Source organism: Octodon degus, unplaced genomic scaffold (assembly GCF_000260255.1).
Source record: "Octodon degus isolate 3935 unplaced genomic scaffold, OctDeg1.0 scaffold00175, whole genome shotgun sequence".
Taxonomy (NCBI): domain Eukaryota; kingdom Metazoa; phylum Chordata; class Mammalia; order Rodentia; family Octodontidae; genus Octodon; species Octodon degus.
The window spans coordinates 816,481-832,959 of NW_004524751.1; positions in this window are offsets into that span (position 1 = coordinate 816,481).

Consider the following 16,479-nt stretch of genomic DNA (forward strand, 5'->3'; position numbering starts at 1 on the left):
TGGAAAACATGATCAGCAAATCTTTTACCTACACTTTAATGTTATTTGAAGATCAACAGATGTCTGGATTCTGAAAAACTAAAGAAAGTTTGCTAAACATGAGATGTCAGATGTGTGTGTGCGCGCGCCTGTTGTTTCCTTAATTTCCCCCTTTCCTGGATAGCATATACTAGTATACAGCATCCCAACCATGAAGGGGAATGTTTTCTTTAGATATCACAATGTGTGGCAAAGGGAAGAACAAAAAATGACATTAAAAGGAAAAATTTGGCAAAGTAGAGCCAATCCCCAGAAGATGTTTTATGATAAAATAGTATAGTTCGTCCTGCAGCTATACTTTTGTATTTGGAACATTAATGTATTATACTCAAAAACTAGGTGCTTAGATTATCTTCAGGTTCACATAAAGATGTGCTTCACACATAAGACTTGTAAAGGGGACTTAATCATTTATAACCATTAAAAATGACTTCATTCTGAAAAAATGAAGGCAAAGATTATAGCAATTTCTCCTTAAAACAGGAACAGAAGCATATACATAGTTGTTCAATGCACAGAAAGGCCACACAGTTTGGAAAAACTGCTTGATAGGTGTTTTTGTTTATTTCCTTTGCATCGCTGCTTCTGTGAGCTCACTGTTTCTCTAAATTCCACAGATAACTGTTCATATTACAAGTGCAACTAACAATGTATTGCTATATTTTCTTATGCAATCATTGTCTTTAACAAATGAAGTCACATTGTATTTAGAGATTTGATTAAAATGTACAGCAATAAGAGAGGAAGCAAATGCTAATATTTCTTTGAGATAAAACGTTAGAGATTAACCAATCACCAGTGGTTAGCATTTCAAAAATTTTATCATTAAAGAAATGGGAAAATATTAATGAATACACTAAATGGAAAAAAGGACCATTGGATAGATTTTATTTTGTAGTTAGATTTTAAGTTCTTTATGTGCTAAAATTCAGAGCACAAGAAAAAATACAACACTATTTGAAACAGAAAAAATTAAAAGTTAATTGTATCTTTTTTCTTCATTATAGTAATTTTGGTTAAATTCATGCAAGCCACTAACAAATTATCAAATTTTCATATTACATGAATTCCAATCTCAAAATTTTGTTCATGTTTAGATAAATACCTCATTTCTTAATACTTAATAATAATAAAAAATTGTGTAAGGCACGGAGCATAGTTTAAAGTGAAATTGTGGACACTTCTACTATCACAAAACTGTTTTCAAGTTCACACTAATGTATAATACAGTGTTAAGTAAGGGAAATAGTTCCACACATTTCCAGCTGTTTGTGGTGTAGCACAACGTCATTAAACTCCTTGTGGGTGTTCACGCAACTACAAAGTAAAAATTAAGATAACATTTCCCTAGACTTTCTGTTCTACAGGCAAGGCATATGAATGCAAACAGACGTGTGTGTACACATGGGTATGTGCAAGCATGTGATTTAAACTTTACTTTTCTTGACTTTCCTTCTCAAATGCATTTTCCCTAATCTGTTCCCCAGAATGGAAAAAGGTTGAAAAATAACCCAAGTGGATATACAGATTTTAGGCTTTTAAAAATAATCAGCGTTCTAACTACATCTCTTATATCATTGCTCATTGTGATGTAAAACTCCAATTTCACTAGCATACTGTACATGATTGGGAAAACAATACAGATTAGAATTAAGAAAATCTTTGAGATGGTGTATATAGAACATATGCTACTTACTTTGTGTCAGTTTAGTGGTGCTATTGTTTTTCAAAATTCTTTATTTTCTTATAGAATCAAATAGGACAATGAAATACAATTTGTACTATTGTGAAATTATACTAGAAATAAAATTGATTATAAAGATAATAAGCCTGAACACAACTTATGTTGATGTCCAAGTGCCCATCTCAAAACTTTATGATGAAACAGTTGTTTTTAACATACATTAGTAAACATTGTAGGAAAATTGGTTGAATTTCTTCTCTTTTATGGAGAGACATAAGCATAGCACAATTTGGTAACAATTTCTAAGACGTCAATTTTCAGACAAGAAGAAAAATACATATAATTTTAACATAACTTTTATTTCTTCTTTTGAGTTCTTATACTAGGGAGACTATACAATATTTACACATGTGGGCCTGGTTTATTTCGCTTATGAGTATATCTTCAAGTGGCATCCAGTTATATATGAAGCCTGTAAGTATATCATTCTTTGCAGCTCAGTAATACTCCATTGTATAAAAAATACCACATCTTTTTCATCCATTTCCCAGGTGACAGGCACTTTGGTTGCTTCCAAGATTTGACTATCACAAATTATGCTGCTATAAACATAGGTGCACATATGTCACTATAATATGTTTTCAGTTCTTCTGGGAAAACATAAAGGAATACACATGAAAACTAGTCTTTATGAGCTCTTTTTTTTAAATGCTCCTCTTCACAGTTCTCAATCATCTACCTCCATGGAATTGTCATGGAAGTTGACATTTTCCTCCACTCAGTCAAATTTCTCAGTCAGCCTCCCTTTCTCTCACTGCGTCTGCCTTTCCCTGTCATTGAAACATCCTTCCCAGTATACCATTGTAATATTTTTTTTTCTCTCATAGTTTCAACTAACATTGACACTGTATAGTGTATTAAATTTCGAATTCTAGACTCATTACAAGCTGCTTAACATATTATTTGTTTGGCTCTTTTTCTTGTCTTTTTTCTTTCAGTGTTTGTCAAATGAGATGATGAACAAAAACAAAGGCTGGCATAGTAACAGATTTAAATGCACTGAGAAATGGGGCTACTTTTTAGGTCACAGTGTGATAGGGGAGAGCAGAAAAATATTTTTCTTTCACCTAATAATGTCTATTGCACTTTGAGTTACAGTAGTGTGATTTCAGGGGTCATTTAGAAATTTATTATTTTATCATTTATGTGACACTAACATAAATACAACTACTATGCAAGGTGTTAATCAGATCATTACATCAGATGCAACATCTTGTGTGGTGCGAGTCTTTGGTGTCATTTGAAATGTGCTTATTTATTTCTTTTGTGTTTTGTGCGAAAATTGCTAAGAATATATTCCAACTTGAAAGCTAGTCTTCTTTTGATGTTACATATGAAAAGCATTCCCTAAATCATTTTGTAAGTACACATAAAAATTAATTATTGCTTGGAATATTATAATTTTGTAGTGAAACAATCCAGGCTAGCCACAAAGATGAGACATAATTATATTATAATTATCTTGAACAGAGAAGTTATATTTAACACAATGAACTGTGTTAAATTTTACAATGGTTAGGTCCCTACAAAATACTGACATTTTTGTCTTTTTCAATTCCTCACTCTTTTTCATGGGACTAGTAATATCTAGTTCACAAAATTACTAAGATTTGAAAATAATTTCATTGGTAAAAAGTCTGTAAACCAAAAATAAAGTAAATAAACTTTGACAAAATATGAAACATCTTATAAGTTTTTGTCGACATTCCTACATATTAGATGGTATTTTAAGATTACAGTATAATTTCCCAATTTATGTTTTCCTAATACCTTGAAATTTGCATTCAGAATGTCCAGGATTTTTCACATTCCCTTGTTCCAAATGAATTATATTTATATTGTAATATATACTTATAGCATATAATTTTGGCATTTACAAGGATAAATATTTTCTTATTTGGAAAGATGACTTATATTTCTCCTGTTTTTCTCAAATTAAAATCATTTCTTGCAAAGATACTTGGAAATTTAAAAACAACTAATAATTATTTAACCTCAAGGTGATGTGATCAAAATTGGCACTTCTATTTTCTCCCAGGACCCATGATACCAGTAATTGTATTAAAGCCACATGAGAATTGTACTCTCCAGGCCTCTTGGCATATATGCCCATTAGTTATTCTATGTTAATTTGATTAAATGAAGAAACACTTGGCAGATTAATACAGAACACTTTTGAACAGGACATTTTATTTGATTGCCTCTTTTTAAAGTATCTATTATGTGAGTGGGTCATGGATACTTTAATTTGGGCAAAATATATGGTCTTTTGATCCTTTAATTTGTGGAACTTTTCCATTGCTCTCAATCTCACCTAGCATGCACTAAGTGTCTATACTGAACTATACTTGTATTTCACTCATGATATTCATATCTTGGAACCAGTATACCCTATACTGAAAGCCCTAAAATTTATGCCTAATTACATTTCATCTCCTTTAAGCTATATATGTGGGGTATTCTGTCTCAGGAATAGAAATGCTGATAACAAAAGAAAATCAGTACCAGAGAACTTGCGTCATTGGTGGGACAGTACCTGACAATTTGGGTCAGAAACATTTGGAATTAACTTAGGTCATAATTTAGAATGATTTGGAGATTGAGGCTAAAAGATTTCTATAATTCTATATGCAGAACCCAATGGACAATTCTAGTTGGAGCTCAGTAGAGCACCATTATGACAGGAATTCAGAAAGTAATGGCTAGGATAAAAGAGTTTCAGTAAGGAACAAAAATGTTGCTAGAATTGTAATAAAAGCCAAATGTGTTCCATTTTGCCACCCCTTCAAAATAAGTAGACTACATTTTATTCACGTTTTCAATTGAAAAGGAGTCTCTGGGTCCTTTGCTACAGTCATACCTCCTAGAAATTGGTTCTTTTGGATGCATTACATCTATCCAGGTACTTAAGGACTCATGCTTCTGTAATTCAAGGGGGCCTGTCCACGCTAAAAAGTGGGCTTCCATCCATCACTATGATGATTATTTTACCAACATTTTGAATGCATCATTATGAACACAAACAGGTTTCCATAAAGATTTCAAAGTCAATCCTGAAAGACCAGGCCACGATACCCTAAGAGAGCATTGAGTGAAGTTGGGAATAAAGTCAAAGATACAGAGAAGACACAAGGATGAGAACGATGACAGTGACCTCAGGTATCTGCTGATGTTAGCCGACACGATGAGCTGAGCCAGGTCAGGAGAGAGACCATTTGATGTTCACACAGCAATATCGCAAGAGTAGAGTTTTCCAAGCACACTGGAACTCACACATCACTGCAGTGTGACTAGGGTGTCAGATAAGATCTAAATAATCTGTTGGTTGTGTGATTGGGTTTTTGTCTAATTTTGTTCTTTTGTAGCTCTTAGTTTGTGATACTATAACTTGTTTTTGACATTTACAGAAGTTCAAAACTAAGAGTTTGCCTGCAATTAAAAGAGATTGACTTGGAATTATGAAAAATACTAGAATTCTTGAGATAGTAAGAAAGGAATTATTATGTTTTCAGTGGTATTCAAGATAGCTATTATGCTGAGCTATGCATGGAACCAGAATCCACTGGGCATAGCTGGCCCATTCTACCTCAACATTCTAGCAGGAGGGAGCCACAGAACTTAAAGCCAGTGGTTTCTAGTGGTTCAATTGGACGGGGCTCAGCTGGAAGGAGCTGAACACAGCAAGCAGACCTAAGTTGATTCCTACTAGTTGATTTCAGGTCTAGTAGATCTAGACCCGATGACCTGAGGTGTACTGCTGGGCTCAACTGTGCCCAGACTGAGGCCCATAAATACAGAAGCATCCTCATGGCATAGAGGTGGCAGCAGGTAACTGGTGTGAGCTAGTCTGATTGGATGACTCCAGGTACATAAACGCAAGGTGCACGGACAAAACACAGGGGAACTAATTTAAATACAAATTCCCAATTTAAGATCTGTTTTTTTAAACAGCTATCATGTTTGTTCCTACAGTGTAAAGTACAAACCCATTTTAGTTTCAAAAGTTTGTCAATTTCTAAATTTCACTAGCTGTCATTAGTATCACTAATTGTGCTTCCGTAATAGGAAACCATATCTGACTTAACCACGTTTTCCCTTGGGTATAAATATCAGGAGGTACTTGGGTAATAATCTCACCAAATCCCTTCACTGAAGGACAGAGCAGAGTTCTAAATGGAAACCAATATCTCTCATCATTAGAGAAAGCAAAATCATGGGACACACAAAAACAAGAACACAAGTATGATACCTAAAAAAACCAGATTCTTTATGGAGAGGTTCTGACTTCAGTGATACAGCTACCTAATACCAAACTTTCACAAAAATGTATCAAAGAAATCAAAATAATGAGTTCCTTCTGAAATAGAAAATGACAAAAAAGAAACACTAAAATGCAATTCTCAGGAGGGAGCCAACCTATAACAAACCCAGGAGATACCTGCATAGAAGAAATTGGAAGAGACACACCTAAGATTTTCAAAATAATAGCAAATAAGTAAAGAAACAACTGCAGAAGTATATAGAGGAAATAAGATAAAAAATAATCTCACAGGTTAAAAAAATGATAACTAAAATGGAAGAATTACAAGTGTTTCTGTTGTTCTGGTGGTACTGGGGATTGAACTCAGGATCTTGTGCTTGCTGGGCAAGTGCTTATTCTACTGAGTTATCTTCCTGGCCACAATACTAGTGTTTCTAAAGAGATGCTGATAAAAAAAATAGAGAAGAGTACAAAAATGATGGATATCTTGAATGAGCAAGATAGGAAAGAGCAAAATAGAATGTGTGAAGCAAATTAAAAGATATATACAGAAATGAAAAACTCCACTAAAAGTTGGCAAAACCATTTGAATGAAAGTGATGATAGACCTTTACACCTTGAAGACACGTCTCCAGCTAGTGAAAAGGTAAGAAAAAAATCTTTTTAAAAAAGTAGGATCCAGGAAATAATAATTAAAGAGCTGCAAAATGATGCAAAAATGAACATCAAAAAAATAAGTCAAGGAGATTATGGGGCCAAAGAGGAAAGTGATTGGTGATGTAGAGTGTGCCTAAGGAGAGTCAAGTGGAAAGAAAACATTCTCTCATGCTTTCACAGAGAGCACATTGGCCAAGCAATGGCCGTGACTCATCCACATGGCTGACACTGACAAACAATCTGAGATACAGGATCTCAGGATAAATCCTGAGGGGATTTCACTGACCTTATCAGACCCAAAAGCTACAACTCTCATTGCATAGGTCCTGCTGTACTTTGGTCTTAACCATCCAGCAGAAAAGTATAAAAATGAAATATAAGAAATAAAGCCATGCTGTTATGTTGGGCTATAGGGGACTCAGGTCAACAATTTCTGACATTGCCAGTCAAGTGGAAGACCCAATACTATTATGGACTATTGAAATCTTTTAGATTATTTTGCTGAGTTAACACACCTATAATATTCAAATAACGGAACTTAACAAAAAAGGGGATACAGATGAATGTCCATTTTGTACCTGTGTATTCAAAGTGGTTATGATAGTTATATAGTTACATTCTCTTAATGAATAGAGTGATTTGTTCTAATGGTGTTTGTAGATAGGATATCATGTCCATATCTTGTACAGCAATTAACTACTGTGAGGAATGTATGCAATGTCTTAATTATTGAAACTGTCCTACCAATTTGACTTGAAACTGTCTTATTGCTATTTGTTTATCAATAAAATTATGGAAAAAAAGAATAATAGGTATCAGTGAGAAAGGAGACAACAGAAATGACATTAAAAAATATATGAGCAGCAGTAATGACAGAAAACTTCTCAAATACTGTAAACAATCTGACACTCAGGTAACCGAGGCATATAGAAACCCAAATAATATCAACCCAATTAAAACTACTTCAATATATACAATAATCAAGATCCCAGAAATTCAGGACAAGAACATCCTAAAAGCCACTAGAGAAAAGTAACAGGGGCTGCGGAGATGGCTCAGTGCAATAATTGCTTCCCTGGCAAGTGCAAGGGCATGAGTTCAATCTCTGGTTCCACAAAAAAAAAAAAAAAAAAAAAAAAAAGAAAGATAAGAAAAGAAACTAGTCACATTTAAAGGAAAACCCATCAGAATAATAGCATATTTCTCTTTACAAACCATCAGGTCAACAAGAACATGGAGAGAAGTACTTGAAGTCCTACAAGAAAACAAATTCCAATCCAGAGTGATGTACCCTGCAAAATTCTTTAAACTTTAATGGAGACATGGAATACTTCCACAACAGCAACAACAAAAACAACAACAACAAAAACAACTAAAGAAATTCATGACAATGAAACCTTCACTACACAGAGGACTAAACTGTATTCTAGAAAGGAATCAAACTACCCACAATTTCAAGAATAACAACAGAAAGAATCCACCAAACAAGGCAAACTATTAAACACAGAATAAAAGTAAGAAAATAACATGACAAACATAAGCTAAGGCATATCAGTTACAATCACCAATATAAATGGACTCAATTCACCAATTAAAATAAATAGGCAGAGTGAATTATGCAACAAAATTAAAAATATGCTGTCTACAAGAAAAAACTTAATCCATAAATAAATTCATAAGCTGAAAGTTGAAGGATGGAAAACAATGCTACCTGCTCCTGGACCTCTGAAGAAAGCAGGGTTAGCTATTCTGCTTACAGACAGTGTGAACATCAAGCCACAAAAGAAACCAGAAAACCCGATAAACATATGGGAATTAAATAACACCCTCCTCAGTAAACAGTGTGTTATAGATGAAATTAAAGAAGAAATTAAACAATATCTACAAACCAAAGAGAGTTCAAACACAACTTATCAGAATTTGTGGGATGCATGGAAAGCATTTCTCAGAGGGAAATTTATAGTGGAGAACTCACACAGTAGGAGAACACAAAGAGAACAAGAAATATGTTAATGCTGCACCTTAACTTTCTTGAAACAGAAGAGCAAACTAGAAAAAGAAAAAGACAAAAGATGGGAGGAAGTTATAAAGATTAGAGCAAAATGTAATGCAATTGAGACAAAGAAAACAATGCAAAGAATAAATGAATTCATCAGTTGGTTCTTTAAAGCATTAGATAAAATTGATAAAATACTAGCTTATCTCCACAAAGGGAGGAAAGGAAAAAAACTCATTAAAACAATAAAGAATGAAGAGGGCAAAATTACCACTTTGGAAATTTAGAAGATCATTGAAGCTATTTTGAAGATTTTTATTCTCATAGGAATAAAGATACATAAGAAGTGGACAGATTGCTAGGGAGGTACCAATTGACAAAACTGAATCAAGAAGGTATAAAAACTCTGAATAACCCAATTTCAATAAATGAAATTAAAAATGTAATATAAAACTTACCAATAAAAAAGCATAGGTAACTGAATACTATAAGAAATTTAGAGAAAATTTAATCCCAATACACCTCAAACTCTGTAATGAAGTTAAAAAGGAAGCAATTCTATTAAAATCTTTCCTGAAGGCAAATATTTTATTGATATCGAAATAAGGAAAAGAACCAATCAAAGAAGAAAATTTTATAGGCTGATCTCCCTCATGAACACAGATGCAAAAGTCCTTAATAAAATCCAAACATATAGAATACAGCAATTTATCAAGAAGATTATATACCACAACTAGGTAGGATTCACCCCAGGGATGCAAGGATGGTTCAACATAAACAGATTTATAAATGCAATCTATATCAATATATATCTATAAATCTAACCCTATATCAATATAGCCAAAATAAAAAATCTCATGATCAACTCAATTGATGCAGAAAAGGCTTTTGACAATGTCTAACACTCGTTCATTATCAAAGCCATACAGAAAATTAGAATAGATGGCCTAAAACTCAACCTGATAAAAGCCATCTATAACAAACCAATAGCAAAAAACTTCTAAATGGATAAAAACTGAAAGCTTTTACTCTTAAATCAGGTACAAGACAAGGGTGTCCCCTATCACCACTCCTATTCAATATAGTTCTGGAATCATTAACTAGAGCCATTAGACAAGAGACAGAACTAAAATGAATAAGAATTGTTAAAGAAGAAGTTAAACTATTATTATTTGCAGATGAAATTATACTTGGAATACCCCAAAACTTCCACCTCCAAACCTCCTAGAATTGTTTAACATATTCAGTAGCATAGTAGGATCCAATGTCAACACAAAAAAGTCTATAGCATTCCTCTACATAGATAGCAAATTCATTGAGAGAAATTAGAGAAACAATATTCTTCACAATAGCGTCCAAAAAATGAAATACATAGGAATTAATCTAACAAAGGAAGTAAAAGATCCATACACTGAAAATTACAAAATTCTAAAAACAGGTAGAGGAGGAGTTCAGAAAATGGAAAGATATTCCTTGCTCATGGATTGGAAAAAACAAAATTTGAAAAAGACCATACTCCCAACATTTTTGCACATATTTAATGCAAACCCTAGTGAAATACCATCAATATACCTCACAGATCTATAGAAAATATTCTTAATTTTTTTTGGACAAGAAATTATCTAGAATAACAAAGACAAGAAAGGCAAGCCAGGAGGAATTACAATTCGTGAGTTGAAATTATATTACAAAGCTACTGTGATAAAATCAGCATGATACTGGCAAAAAAAAAAAAACAACAACCACAAAAAAAAACACCAATAAACAGACCTGAGGATCAATGGAACAGATTAGATGATGAAAATACACCTACAAATACATTGAGACATCTTCTTTGATAAAGGGGCCACTGGTAGAATGATAGCTGCTTTAATAAATGGTGCTTAAAAAACTGACTCTCCACAAGTTGAAAACTAAAACTAGACACAATAGACCCATTAGATTAAAGACTAAACATTAAAACAGAAACACTATGGGGTTTGCCCATTAGCTCAGGGGTTTAAATGCCTGCTGAAACAAAGCGTCAGGCTCAGGATGCTGTGGTTCAATTCCCTCATCCTCAAGCCAAACCAGACCTGCCCTGAAGGCAACCTGAGCGCCGCCCCACCCCCCCCCCAAAAAAAAAAAAAAAAAAAAAAAAACTTCTGGGGCCTGGGAGATGGCTTAGTGGAATAAGCGCGTCCCTGACAAGTGCAAGGGCCTGAGTTTAATCCCCGGTTCTGCCACATAAATAAATAAATAAAAATAAATAAAACAGAAACACTAATCTGGAACAGAAAGTAGGTGGAAATCTTCAGACGTAGGAATAAGTAGACAGTTCATGAACAGAAACCAAACTGCATGGAACATACTGCAAAGAATCAACAACTGGGGTCTCATCTTATTAAGAAGTGTCAAAAGAAATCACCAACAGAGTAAAAGGACAAGCTAAAAATTGGGAAAAAATTATAAACAGCAGTCACTCAGAAAATCATATTCTATCTAAATTATATACAGAATTTTAAAAAATTGACCCCCAATATTTAAACCTACTCCAAAAATGATCATCTAAGATAAACACACACTTCTTATAGGGAGAAATACAAATGACAAATAAATAAATGAAAAGTGTTCCACAGCACAGGCCACTCAAGAAGAGTAAATTAAAACAACAATGAGATACCAACTCACCCCAGAAAGAATTACTATCATAAAGAAGCCAACTAATAACAAATGCTGGAGAGGCTGTGGGGGAAAAGCAGCCCTTCTCAACTGCTGGTGGAAAATAGACTGGTATGACCCCTATGGAAATCAGTGTGGAGATTCCTCAAAAAACTAGGACTGGAAATCCAATTCAATCCACCTATTCCTATTCTGGGTATTTTCCCAAAGAATGCAAAACACCATACCATAGTGATATATGTACAACTGTGTTCATAGCAGCACAATTTGTGATAGCCAAATCTCACAAACAACCAAAATGTCCATCACTTGAGGAATAAATGAAAAAAGATGTGTTAGTTTTATACGATGGTGTATTATTCAGCTATAAAGAAAAGCTCGAAGCCTTTATAGTGAATCAGCTTGAGGCTATACTCATAAGTGAAATAAATCAGATCCACGTATATAAATATGATTTTGCTCCCTAATGTAAGAACCTGAAAGAATACTTAAAACCTGAAAGATATAATATATACAGTAAAATGGAAATTAACTGAACTTAAGGATTAAACAACGAAGAGGAGAGAAATCAGAAAAGATAGGAAAAAAGAAGGAGGGGAAAACGTGCAAGCATATATACAGGATTGTTGAGATGGTTGTCCTCAGAATTTCCATTTTTTTAAAATAGCAATTAGTTTTTAGAATTTTCACCTCGACTAATTGTATGCTGATATCTGTGATCTGAGCAAGTACATTGCACGCAGAAATGTGTAATACAAAACCCGTGGTGGAATGCCTCTCATCTTGGTCTTCTAAATGTGCACTGTCCCTAATGTCTTATCAATTATTCTACTATCTTTAATGTCAATTAAACCAAAAAACCAAAAGATAGCTGTTATGTTAATTAAAGTTATTATGCTAATAAAGTGTTTTTTTGGATCAAACATAGTTCAAGGAAATGTTTTTGATCATAATAACAATGGGCAGATTGTAACAGTCAGTCAAGGTTTAATAAATTGATTGAATTAAAAAACCTAACATATTCGTAAATTTTGTGTGTTCTGGGTTAGAGACAGAGGCACAACTTGGAGTATTGTGCATGGTGGTTGGCCTCTTATCCTCCTGGTACTATTGTTCTGTGTCCCAATTGTCAGAACTCTGAAGTTTTGCGGCTCCAAACACTTATGGCACAATATGCCTGCCTTGGAAACATTGACATATGTATTGAAAACCTCAGAAACTGAGAGCCCAATTAAAACTCTATTCCTTTATGCTGTAGGTTTTCTTGTATGAAGTCTCCTTAGTATAAAAACTGACTAACAAAAGATGAGACACATTCTTACTCCTAAACACTAGAATATTATCATGTTTGCTGCACTGAATTGTTATAACTTATTTATGGTGTAATCACAAAGAGTGAGGGTACAATGAGATGTCCAGCAGATCTAGAAATATCTCCTCATCCTTTTATATTTTTTTTTTTTGTTGTAACAAGGTTGAAATCAGGACCTTGCACTTGCCAAGCAAACACTGATTCCACTGAACTATCACCTCAGCTCCTCCTCATTTCTTTTATATAGTAGTAATTAGATAGCATCGTAAATACCAGAATAAATCACTAAAAAATGCGGAGCAACACCTTTATTTCCTACTAAGGAACTCAAAACTATTTTGTGGCATCATATAGATATAATAACAATCTGTGACAGTTTATATAGCTCTAAATACACATGCAAATGAAATTAATGTGTAATTTTTAAAAATGTTATACAAATACATTTCATAATATTTCCTATGATAATAAATTCAGAGACAGACATAATTGTGTCCTTTCTTATCTATATCAATGTACATTTAAAGTTAGTTTGTTTTCAAGAGATTATAGAATTCAAAAGAACGCATGTTTATATGTTTCAAAAGAAAACCTTTTTTATTTCCCAGATTTGAAAATTATTTATGAACTGTGTAGCCAGGCTTGGTGGGACATATCTATATTCCAAGACTACTTGGAGACTAAGGAAGGAAGACTGAAAGTTCATGCCTGAGCTGGGCAAAATAGTTACTTAGGAAGATCCTATCTTAAACAAAACAAAGCAAAACAAAATAAAATTTAAAAAAAAAGGAAACAGAAAAAAACTTGGGTTGATTAGTTTGCTGCCACCTATGTCTCATATTGCATTTTGGACACTAACTTGTTCATTGACATTTCAAAATAAGAATACAACTAAATATAAAATTTGTTAAAACCTAATACATATGCAAAATTAAAATTTCTTAATGTAACTCACATATTTATTAAATATTAAAACATTTAATTTTCCTTTTAATCTGTGATCTGTGCTAAAATAGTGTGTAACATTGTGCAGAAAAGAACTTTACTATGGCAGACATGAGACTTTAGATTCTGAAGAAAAAAACTATTTGTGAGTTTTATTCTTGTCTGATATTTGGCAAGTTGGAAGGTAAACAGATTTTTATGTTGATGTAAAATATACAGTGTTCCTTGAAATGTAGGGGACACTCATTCTGTGTTTTAAGCTAAGCCTTTTATCTCAGTTGTGAAATTTGTACCCAGGGCTTTTGCACTGAGCTATGCCTTTTTACTTTTTATTTAAGACAAGTTTTCCCTAAATTGCCCACCAGAGCTTGAACTTATTGAAGTAGTGAAAGCCTAGTTCAAAATTTATGGGGCTGGGGAGATGGCTCAGTAGAATAAGTGCTTGCCTGGCAAGCGCAAGGGCCTGAGTTCAATCACTGGTTCTGCAAAATTTATAGTTATACGCTGAATAATTCAAAAATTTTTCAAAAAATAAATATATTTATGTAACAAAGCCTTAAGAAAATTTCAAAAGTTAAATAAAAGCATCAAACTAAGAAATAGAGAGGTTGATGTTCAGTATTTCATAATATGAGTTCATTGTACATGAATAAAATGCCATTGGAAAACCTGAATGGCCCAAGTAGAAGATATATATATATATATATATATATATATATATATATATATATAGAGAGAGAGAGAGAGAGAGAGAGAGAGAGAGAGAGAGAGGCAGACAGGTAGGATGGCACATATCTAACTAGATATATACAAATGATAGCATAAGATGATATATACAGTAGATATCACAAGATTATCAAAGATATTAGTTTTAAATACTAGGTAATTTTGGGGCCAGGGAGATGGCTCAGTGTAATAAGTGCTTCCCTGGCAAACGCAAGGGCCTGAGTTCAATCCCCAGTTCTGAAAAAAAAAATACTAGGTAATTTCACAGATAGAAAATTAAATATCATATCCAATTCCCTCATTTGCTCAATAGTTTCAGAAAAGGCATGATATTAAAGAATAATTTATGGAAACATAACCTGGTATTATGTTTTTTATCCAAAATTTATTTATTTCTAAATGTTAATTTTGTACATATTTGATTTGAACAGCTGACTCTTTAATGTGAAAAAAAATCATGAAATATTTAATTGTCAGAACTGTGGATTGAAGTTTTTTATTGAAACATACATAACTATTCTCATGTTTAAGAGAAATCAGTTTCTCCACACACTGATGCTCTTTATGAAGACATTCTGCAATGAAGCATTAGCTAAATCACACAATTTAATCAGCAATGCAGTATAGAAAGGACAAAATGATGCATCTATTTCGCTACAAATATTTCTTATTGTCTAACAGAAAAGTCACTTTTGATCAATTACTATTGCATATTACGATATGATTATATTTGAACTCCTCTTGAGTATTTCAGATAAGCTCTGTATTTGTTCAAGACAATATTTCCAAATCTTTAGAGAACTGAGTATTCATATATATTGGTTAATTTTCTTTTTGCTAGAAAAACTTACTCAACACCCACAAAATTAGGGAGAAAAGACTGATTTAGTCTTTCCTTTTAGTCTCCAAAAACTCACAGTTTGTGGAGATTTCAGTCCATAATTGGCTGGAGCAAAGCAGGATGATTTTACAGAGCGACATCACAGAGAACAGCTTGCGGCTCCCACAAGGTAGCAAAAGAAACAAAAGAGGGGCCCTAACATCAATCCTTGCCCCTTATATTGTACCTAGGCTGCAGGGCAGCAAGGTGGTGCCCAAAGAAACCGTGGACTAAATTAGTAATCATACACCTTTAATCCTAATGTCACTTACTGTATATCAAATAATTCCTGAACAAGCCCCATCTATGAAAAGATAAGGCTTTGGAGTGACATCTAGACCCAAAGCATAACACTGTATTTTATTTGTTACCTGTCCATTCAATATTTTAATGAGCATACTAGCTTTCTGAAGGAAGAAATGCAGTGTGTTAATCAGTGTAGACAATTTTAAAGGAAAAAAGATACCCAGACAGAATAACAATCTTACAAATGTTATGCCATATTCAGCAGTTTGTCAAAAATCAACAACACATTTTGTCAGGGTCTTACCTTGTACTTTGTACTTTTAAAACTATTTTTTAGTTTGAGGATGTTCAACTATTGATATCTTCTAGTCTATTCTCTGCATTTCTGATGATGGGTTACTTTTTACCCACTGATACCTGTTGGATTACTTTTTGTAATAATGTATTTTGGGAGCACAGAGAATAGATACATGCACATAACACATCTTAATTTTCTTTTCCTTCCATAATCATTCTTTTTTAATTAATTATTTATTTATTTGGTACAGAGTCTCAACACATAGCTCAGACTTGCAGTGATCCTCCTCCAAGCCTCCCAGCATTGGAATTACAGGCGTGCCCCATGGTGCCTGCTTTCAGTTCACAGTGTGACCAGGTTTCTGGCCCAGCATGGCATGCGGTACCAGGTATTGAACCCAGGGCCTTGTGGCCCTATTTAACTATTCTTAATTTCTATTTTCAAATTACAAAAAGTCTTTTCTCTGAATCATAGTATGTATTTTTATTTTGCTTTTTAAAACATTTATGTTTATATTTAGAGTCTCTCAGGGAAAAAATCATGAGATATTTAAATTTGCATGTCAGATTGTTTCTGACAATTAAAAAATTTTAAGTTGTAGTCTCAAGATGCATTCATTTTCCTAAAAATTACTAAAATTTATTATGCTATATATAATAGTATTTAGTTTGGTACAAATGCCACATATTTTTTATCCAATACTTTTTTTAAATT